General features: G+C 42.4%; 1 protein-coding gene and 1 pseudogene across 1 annotated transcript in view; one reads left to right on the plus strand and one right to left on the minus strand.

Annotated features, from left to right (window-relative positions):
* Mnat1 (MNAT1 component of CDK activating kinase) overlaps nucleotides 1-10,137 on the plus strand; it is a 154,787-nt gene that overhangs the window by 19,410 nt on the left and 125,240 nt on the right. The window lies entirely within an intron of this gene.
* LOC116081346 lies at nucleotides 8,106-8,226 on the minus strand (annotated as a pseudogene).

A 10,137-nucleotide genomic window follows, 5' to 3' on the forward strand; every position in this document is an offset into this window, starting at 1 on the left:
TTTGGAGGGGAAACTGGGAATGGAGAAATTTACATGTAAATAAAGAAAATATCTAAAAAAAAAACCAATTTATAAAGTTATTTAAGTCAGCAGAAACTTTTTTTGTCTATTACATTTAATTTTATTTTGATTGGCATGTACACAATTAATAGTAATAGGATTCAGGGTGATGTTTTAGCCCAACCATACAGCATGCAAAACCTTCCTTTCTCTACCCTGCTAACCATTAATAATCAGTGCTCTGCATCCAGATATACTTTGTTGAAGTTAAAAATAAAATATTCTTAAATACTGAATCATCAATGTTTGTCATGATGAATTCATTACTCTTATATTCCAATTTAGTAATTTGGAATTTCTGGTTATAGTGATTTTTTAAAAAAAAAAATATTTATTTATTTATTTTTATTACTTTATTTACATCCCAGTCGTTGTGCACTCCTCCCCCAGTCCTCTCTCCTGCAGTTCCTCATCCTATTCTTCCTTCCCCTTGCCTCCAAGAGGGTGTTCCATCCCCACCAGACCTCCTCCTTCTCTAGGGCCTCAAGTCTCAGAAACTTTTAAGATTTTTCTTTTCTTTTTAGCAAAATAAATTGAACCCAGGGCTTTATGCACTCTGAAAAGTGCTCTATCTCTTAGCTAGCCTCACAACAGCAGAATGAAAATTTTTTTCAAAGCCTATTTTTAATGATGGTTCTTAAATGCTTTAACTTCCCTCCTAGCCCACCACCCACCAGAGGAAGTAGAAAAGAAAGGATTCCAGGGAGGTGGACCTGTTTAGAAATTGTTCTTTGGAGCAGATCTCATCTGTATTGTCAGGAAATCAGCAATTTTAGTTCACAGGTCAGCAGTGGCAGTTGGATCCATTCAAAAATGCTTCATTGATATGCAGCAATCCAGTTGGGTAGAATCTGGATAGCAGCATCCTGTCAGGACCTAGCGGGAGCAGCCAATCCTCAGCCTAATCAATAGAGTCAGCAGGAGGCCCAGGATCCCCAGGAACGCCAGGAGAAGGTCTGTGCCTCTCAAGGAAGCAAAGATCTGGGAAGACTTGAGAGGCCAAGACTTAGCTCTGCAAGCAACCCAGGACCCCTTCACTGTCGATTGAGTCCTATTTTATACTCCCTCCAAACATCACATATCCTTTCATGTGCTTGTTTTAGCAGGACATCCTTTCACCTGTTTCAGTGTCTGCTTTAGCAAAATGTCCTTTCACTTGTGTCTGATTCAGGAAAACACTCCTTCACGTGTTTGCCCCAGCAAAACACCATCCAACATTACTGACTTTTCCAAGAACCCTTAAGTTTCCACTTAATCTCACAATTGACTTGTCAGGTGTATGTCGGGGAAACCCTGGTAACATTTGTGTAGACTATAAGTTCAGCAGATATTTTGGTTATTCATCTGAACCATAGTCAGGGTAGTGAAAAGTCTTGACTGTGATGTGAATGTTTTGCCAAGGTGAACATGACTGTTCGGGGGTTAGGAGCTGAAAATTGCCTGAGCAGACACAACATGCAGCCAGGGTGAGATCAGATGTCATAGTCACTGTTCTAGTGCTGTGGAGAGACACCATGAATAAGGCAGCTCTTATAAAAGGAAGCATTTAATTGGGGTTGGCTAATAGTTTGAGAGGGTTAGGCCATCACCATGATGATTGTGGCATGGCAGGAACATGGTGACACTCATGGTGTTGGTGGGGTAGCTGTGAGTTATGTCCTGATCCAGAGGGGGAAAGGGAGAGAGAGGAGAGAGGAGAGGAAGAGGGGAAGGAAGGGGGAGAGCCAGAGCCAGAATGAAATTTTTAAAAATTTATTCCAGAGCTGGTGAGGTGGCTCAGCAGTTAAGAACACTGACTGCTCTTCCGGAGGTCATGAGTTCAAATCCCAGCAACCACATGGTGGCTCACAACCACCTGTAATAAGAAACAAATTATAAAAAAACCTTTGGGCTGGAGTGAGCAGGGCCCGAGCAAGAGGGAGAAGAGAAGGGGGAAAAATTATTTCAAATTTATGTTTTGAGGCAGGGTTTACTATGTAGTCCTAGCTGGCTTGAAAGTCACTGTGTAGATCATGCTGGCCTTGAACTCATAGAAATCTACCTGCTTTTGTTTCTAGTGCTGGAGTTAAAACATGAACCACCACCTCCACATTCAATATGAGTTTTTAAACTAAGTATAATTCCAGATTTTATAATATGTTAGTGCATTTTTCCTTATCTTATAAGCATGCACACACATATACAAAAAGAACAGTAGACATTTGTTGATGGTCAGTGAGATATAACCTTGAAATGTGTTATCTGATAAACTTATGCTGCATTCTGAGTTTTTATTTTAAAGACAGGCTTTTGTTTTATTGCTCAGGCTGGACTTAAACTCATACTAGTCCTCCCATCCCAGTGTCCTGAGTGTGAGGATCAGGACATAGAGAGTGGAAAAAGCTGTTAATAAGTTTTAAAGTTGATATTTCTGGTTTCTCTGTAGCCTAGTTGTATCATGTGATGTTTTTCTAGAAACTGTTTTTTGAGAGGATGTTTTTCTGAGAACAGACAAGTGGTGTCTTTCTAGAAGCTACCTGGAAAAAGGGCATGTGATGTTTTGCTAGAGCAGACACTTGAGAGAACCCATGATGGAAAGGGTATAAATATAACCCAGCAAGACAGTGGATGCTGCGTGGCATTGGTTTGCCTTGTCTTCCCCAGTGATATCGTTTGTCGTGACTTCTTAGAGAGAAATGCACCAAAGAACTTATTGTGATATTCCAGCGGCTTCTTGCTGCTTCTGACTCTGGGCCCATTGGCAGGTCCTCTCAGTTTCTTCTTGATTGAACTGCCCTTGCTGATTCCTGAATGATGTTTGCAAGTGGATTGAGCTGCCGATGATGATTTGTGTGAACTGAACTGCTGTCATCCTGACACTGCCGATTGGAATCACCCCAAAGAACTATTTCTGAATAGGTCCACGTCCTCTATGTGGAAAGGTTGACCTATTAACCTTTCCTTTCCACTACCTCTGGTGGGTGGTGGGCTAAAAGGGAGATTAAAGTGTTTAAGAACCCTTACTTAAGTAGTTTTCGAAAAATCTAAGCCTACAAAGTTTCCTGGTTTTTTGATTTTCTTCTGCTTCTTGTCACTTGATCCTGGTACGTAACTTCAAATGTCCTTTCATTTAGCACTTTCTGTGTGCTATAACTTGATGTTGCAGAGGGGAACAAAAAGATAGTCTTTCCCTGGGGTATTATTGATAGGGCAGGTAGAGATGCCATGATTGTGATAAGTGCTGCTGGAGTCATCTATGGATTGTAGTTTAGCTAGTAGGAGAGCAAGGTGCCAACAAGCGTTTAAGTCATTACCAAGCACTGTGTATATTTTCTCCTAAAACTGCCCTTCAAGTTACAGGTTTTTATCATATTCCCTGTGTGTCACAATCTATATTCTTCTCCTCTCTCTTTGGACTATTTTAGATGTCTCCTGTCTGAGGCTACTCTGTTTTAGTTATAACTAGTGGGGGCTTGATGGCCCCACTAGTTTCCTAACCCCAAACTGAGAAAACGAAAAGTTGCCTTCCTACTTAGAAAAGCCTTGTGAATAACCATGATACTTCCTGCTTAATCTTTATCAGTGGCTTCTTATGTCCTCCATCAACTCTTTCCAAACATTTTAAGTAGGGGTGGCAATATGGCTCAGCAGGTAAGGGGGTCTGCCAAGGACTTGAGTTCAATCCCGCTGCAAAGAGAGAACTCCCTCAAGCTATTTCTATTTTCTGATCATACATGTGCATGCCCTCTGTCTGTCTATCTATCTATCTGTCTATCTGTCTGACTGTCATTCTCTCTCTCTCTCTTTCTCACTCTCTCTCTCTCTTTCTTTCACACACACACACACACACACACACACACACACACACGCACCCATACTAAGTTACCTTTACAACAGGGGACAAGGGGCCAGTTTTTTTTGTTGGATATTTCCTTTATTTACGTTTCAAATGTTATCCCCTTTCCCAGTTTCCCTCCCTCCCAGAAACACCCTATCACATCCTCCCTCCCCCTGCTTCTATGAGGGTGTTCCTCCACCCACCCACTCCCACCTCCCCACCCTCGATTTCCCTACACTGGGGCATCTATTGAGTCTTCATAGGACCAAGGACCTTTCCATCCATTGGTGCATGACAAGGCCATCCTCTGCTACATATGCAGCTGGAGCCATGTGTACTCCTTTGTTGGTGGCTTAGTCCCTGGGATTTCTGGGGGATCTGGTTGGTTGATATTGTTGTTCCTATGGGGTTGCAAACCCCTTCAACTCCTTCAGTCCCTTCTCTAACTCCTCTATTAGGGACCCCACACTTGGTCTAAGGGACCCACACTCAGTCTAAGGGCTGGCTGCTAACATCTGCCTCTGTATTTGTCAGGCTCTGGCAGGGCCTCTCAGGAGACAGTCATATCAGGCTCCTTTCAGCATACACTTCCTGGCATCCACAGTCTGGGTTTGGTAACTGTATATGGGATGAATCCCCAGGTAGGACAGTCTCTGGATGGCCTTTCCTTTAGTCTCTGCTCTACACTTTATCTCCATATTTGCTCCTGTGAGGATTTTGTTCTTCTCCTAAGAAGGACCAATCACCCACACTTTGGTCTTCTTTCTTATTGAGCTTCATGTGGTCTGTGAATTGTATCCTGGTTATTTGGAGCTTTTGGGCTAATATCCACTTATCAGTGAGTGTATGCCATGTGTTTTCTTTTGCAATTGGGTTACCTCACTCAGGATATTTTCTAGTTCTATCCATTTGCCTAAGAATTTCATGAATTCATCATTTTTAATAGCTGAGTAGTACTCCATTGTATAAAGTACCACATTTTCTTTATCCATTCCTCTGTTGAAGGACATCTGGGTTCTTTCCAGCTCCTGGCTATTATAAATAGGCTGCTATGAATAAAGTGGAGCATGTGTCCTTTATTACATGTTGGAGCATCTTCTGGGTATATGCCCAGGAATGTTATAGCAGGGTGGGGGCCAGTGTTTATCAATAGGAACAGAAATCAGTAGAATGAATATCCTCATTTCTTTTCTTGTTGCCATGATAAAATACCCACACAAATTCAACTCAAGGGGGAAAGGGTTAGTATAGAGATGTGATTAGAAGTTTCTTAAAATTTTCATTGAAATTTTGTAATATATTCCATGTTTGTATTAAAACAAAAATTATTTACCTTCCATATTCTTTTCCTCCTATCCAACTTCTGAATAAAACTGATGCTTTAGGAGGATGTGTACATCACTCTGGAGTACAGTGATTTTCAACTGTTCTTGAAACTCTAGATTTTCTGGGAAGTTGTTTGGTGTAGCAGATCTTTATCATCCATTTCAGCCAAAGAACATTCCATTATCTGTGCTACACATTAGGTTTCTGGGTAACATTTAGTATGGAGGAAAGCTCCTGTACTGAAGAAATGTTTGGGAAATGCTGTTTTAACTCTGACCATAAGCTTCAAACTCCTTAGTTTATCTTGTGAAGATCTGGTTTGCCCCTGCCTACTATGTTTTTCCTTATCTATCTCCCTAGATCCCAGAGCCTTTTCTAGAGATTGAAACTAGTGAAATTCATTTTGTTTTACCCTAGAGTATTACTTTGCATTGGATTTAAATGAAAAAAGAAATTGTAGTTACTACCATGTAAAAATCAGAAATAGATAAAAATGTTAACTTCTGCTATTTCTTGAAAAGATTGGATCCATATGTTTTGCAACATGAAATTGATGAGTACTGGTTATCATCACTACATCTAACTCTAGTTGGCTAGCTTGAGGAATCTTAGAGTGTTTTTAATGTTATAATTATATATTTTAATACTTATTATTTCTTGTAAACCTGAAGGAATCTAGAATCACTTGGGAGCTTAGCCTGTAGACATGCCTGTAGGGGATTATCTTGATTACATTAATAGATGTTTCCAGGCCCATCTTAATTGTGGTGTCACCATTTTATGGGTTGGGTCCTGGACTGAATGAAAAGGAGAAAGTGAGCTGAGCATTTTCTTTTTGTTGTTGTTGTCGTTGTTTTTTTTCGAGACAGGGCTTCTCTGTGTAGCCCTGGCTGTCCTGGAACTCACTCTGTAGACCAGGCTGGCCTTGAACTCAGAAAATCCGCCTGTTTCTGCCTCCCAAGTGCTGGGATTAAAGGCATGCGCCATCACTGCCTGGCTCAACTTATGTTTGAGAGGTCATGTGGTGAGACTTTTGACATTCCTAGGAGACACAATTTCACAGCAAACCCCCTGAGTCTTGTTTTTACAGTCTTTTTTTTTTTTAAACTTTTTTATTAGTTCCTTGTGACCTTAGCATCATGCACCCTGATCCCGTATGTCTCCCCTCCTCTTGTACCTACTCTCCACCCTTGCAACCACTCCACAGGGGAAAAAAAATCTCATGAAAGCTTTAGTTGTGTCAAAGTGTACGCTTTTGTCTACACTTCTTTGCTTGCAACGTTTATTGCAGTGACTCAGCCTGGTACAAATCCTCTGGCTATTCTGTCGATACTGGAACCTCACTGGGATATCCTGTTGTTGCCTTGTGTCGTGGAGATCCTGTAGTTTTGGATTTGTAGGCCTAGCTTTTTCATGTACTCCAGCAATTTATCAATGTGGTAGATGTTGGGATGAGCCAATTCAAAGCCCTGCATCTGGGCCTCAGAGGTATCTGAGCTGGTCAGTCTGCCAGCTCTCTTTCACCCACACCACTGCAACTGGCTCACCAGTAACTCCACAACCTCTGCCAGCTCTACCCTCTGCCAAGGTGAGGCGCAGGACCCGCTCTCCCGAGTGTTGTAGCTGGTGAAGGACATTGCTAGTTCTTCCACTCTTCATGACCCCCAAGGCTGGCTCTCCCTCCTGCCATAGGTGCTGAGGGATGAAGGAGGGGAGGAGGGTATCTCTCCTTCATCTGAGCTACCCCCAGCAGCCAAGAGGCAGGGCTAGCTCTCTTATACTATTCCCTCAGGGACTGACTCACCCCAAGTCCAGGGTCAGCACTACTGTGCTGTCCAGGCAAGGTTCAGGGCCTGCTTTCCTGAGTGCTGTAGCTGGTAAGGGGCAGGGGCCAGCTCTTCTGTTCTCATGACCCCAGGGATGGATTTCCTACCTGCTGCAGGTGGTAAGGGCAAGTGAGGAGGAAGTTATCTCTCCATTCACACCACCACTCAGGAGTTGAGTGGCAGGGCGAACTCTTCCACATTCATATCCTCAGGGCCTACTCACCTGCATCTCCTACAATATGCAGGTCTCACTCATCCATACTCCAGCTGGCTAGGGGTAGGGGCAGCTTTCCTGCTTTCATCCCCTTAGAACCACCCAGGTCATGGACAGGGCCAATTCTGCACAGCCCTCAGACACTAACATGTCTCTGGGTAGCAGCCCAGCCCAGAGATGTCTGCCTGACCTTTGCTGGTAACATAGCCCTGCTACTGAATGGTCTTAGACCCAGACTTTCCTGTCCCCCCAAGCACAGACCAGGACCTCACCTTGGTCCCAGGGGGCATTACTGTCTAGTCACATCAGGCTGTTTCTTATTTCCCTCCGGTCGTGTCTCACTTCATTGTGCACACATCCTTCTGTTTCTTTCTCTATTCCATCTTTCTACCACTTACTTGCTCCTCTTAGTGGTGTCCAGGGTCTCTGATGTCTAGGGTTATCTCAGGAGTGGTCTCAGGAGTGCTATGACCTGCTTGGGCATTTTGGCACTGGGTAGGGATCATCTCAGGCATGATCTGCGCTCCCTCACCCCTACCCCCCAAACCTGCTTTGTGCTAGACTGGTGGTCATCTTGGACTAGCTCCCTGTCTGGACTCCATAGCGCCAGTGTGGTGGTTGTCTTGGCCTCATTCCTTACCTAGTCCTGCAGTAGTGGCCCCAGGCCAGGATCATTTGTTTCAGGCTCCCTCCTGTCCAGGCCCTTAGTTCTAAGTGGGGTTCTTCTAGTCCTTGGCTTCTTCTGCCCTGGGAGCTTGTCCCCGCCTGTGCAGCACCCTGCACTGGTGGTTGTCTCACGTTAGCTTTTTGTCTGGGCTCCTGGTACCCGACTGATAGTCTTCTCAAGCTGCCTTTTTCAGGGACTGCTAGGCTACTCAACATTCGGATGTTCACAGGTCACAGGCTTTAGCCTCTCTCCTCTCTGCCGCCTACTGATGCACATGTGACACAGCAGCCACACCTGCAAAGCCTCTGGAGGCAGTTGGTTTTACAATCCTTTTGCCCCATCTTCTGCAATGTTCTCTGAGCCATAGGTTTTGGGAATCATTTTATAGATGTATCCACTGGGACTGGGCTCCACACCTCTGCGTTTTGGGAATTTGAAAATTATTAATGCTTTGATGAGAAAGTATAAAGTCAGTTGCCTCAAAAGGGAGACTTTTCCATTCCATTCTCTACCACATCCTATCAGATCACCATGGACTAAGGCTGCTCCTCAATAACAACATAAACAAGAGAATGCCCACACACGCATGGAAGCTCAACGACACTCTACTCAATGATAACTTGGTCAAGGGAGAAATAAAGAAAGAAATTAAAGAGTTTCTAGAGTTTAATGAAAATGAAGCCACAACATACCCAAACTTATGGGACACAATGAAAGCAGTCCTAAGAGGAAAACTCATAGCTTTAAATGCCTACAAAAAGAAACTGGAGAGAGCATATACCAGCAATCTGACAGCACATCTGAAAGCATTATAACAAAATGAAGCAAATTCACACAAGGAGTCGAAGGCAGGAAATAATCAAACTCAGGGCTGAAATCAACCAAATAGAAACAAAAAGAACTGTACAAAGAATCAACCAAACCAGGACCTGGTTCTTTGAGAAAATCAACAAAGTAGATAAACCCTTAGCCTGACTAACTAGAGGGCACAGAGACATCCTAATTAACAAGATAGTCTATACTCAACAAAACTGGAAAACCTGGATGAAATGGACAATTTTCTAGACAGATACCAGGTACTAAAGTTAAATCAAGATCAGATCAACGATCTAAACAGTCCCATATCTGCTAAGGAAATAGAAACAGTCATTACTAGTCTCCCAACCAAAAAAAGCCCAGGACCAGATGGGTTTAGTGCAGAGTTTTATCAGACCTTCAAAGAAGACCTAATACCAATACTCCTCAAACTATTCCACAAAATAGAAATGGAAGGTACTTTACCCAATTCGTTCTACCTTCAAAGAAGACCTAATACCAATACTCCTCAAACTATTCCACAAAATAGAAATGGAAGGTACTTTACCCAATTCGTTCTACGAAGCCACAATTACTCTTATACCTAAACCACACAAAGACCAAACAAAGAAAGAAAACTTCAGACCAATTTCCCTTATGAATATCGATGCAAAAATATTAAATAAAATTCTTGCAAACCAAATCCAAGAACACATCAAAACGATCATCCATCATGATCAAATAGGCTTCATCCCAGGGATGCAGGGGTGGTTCAATATTCAGAAATCCATCAATGTAATTCACTATATAAACAAACTTAGAGAAAAAAAACCATATGATCATCTCATTAGATGCTGAGAAAGCATTTGACAAAATCCAACATCCCTTCATAGATAAAAGTCTTGGAAAGATCAGGAATTCAAGGCCCATACTTAAACATAGTAAAAGCAATATACAGCAAACCAGTAGCCAACATCAAACTAAAGGAGAGAAACTTGAAGCAGTCCCACTTAAATCGGGGACTAGACAAGGCTGCCCACTCTCTCCCTCCCTATTCGATATTGTACTTGAAGTCCTAGCCAGAGCAATTAGACAACAAAAGGAGATCAAAGGGATACAAATTGGAAAGGAAGAAGTCAAATTATCTTTATTTGCTGATGATATGATATTATACCCCAAAAATTCCACCAGAGAGCTCCTAAACCTGATAAACAACTTCAGCAAAGTAGCTGGATACAAAATTAACTCAAGCAAATCAGTGGCCTTCCTCTACACAAAGGATAAACAAGCTGAGAAAGAAATTAGGGAAACAACACTTTTTACAATAGTCACAAATAATATAAGATACCTTGGTGTGACTCTAATTAAACAAGTAAAAGATCTGTTTGACAAGAACTTCAAGTCTCTGAAGAAGGAAATTGAAGAAGATCTC

The sequence above is a fragment of the Mastomys coucha genome, unplaced genomic scaffold (assembly GCF_008632895.1).
Source record: "Mastomys coucha isolate ucsf_1 unplaced genomic scaffold, UCSF_Mcou_1 pScaffold6, whole genome shotgun sequence".
In the NCBI taxonomy this organism is placed as follows: Eukaryota; Metazoa; Chordata; class Mammalia; order Rodentia; family Muridae; genus Mastomys; species Mastomys coucha.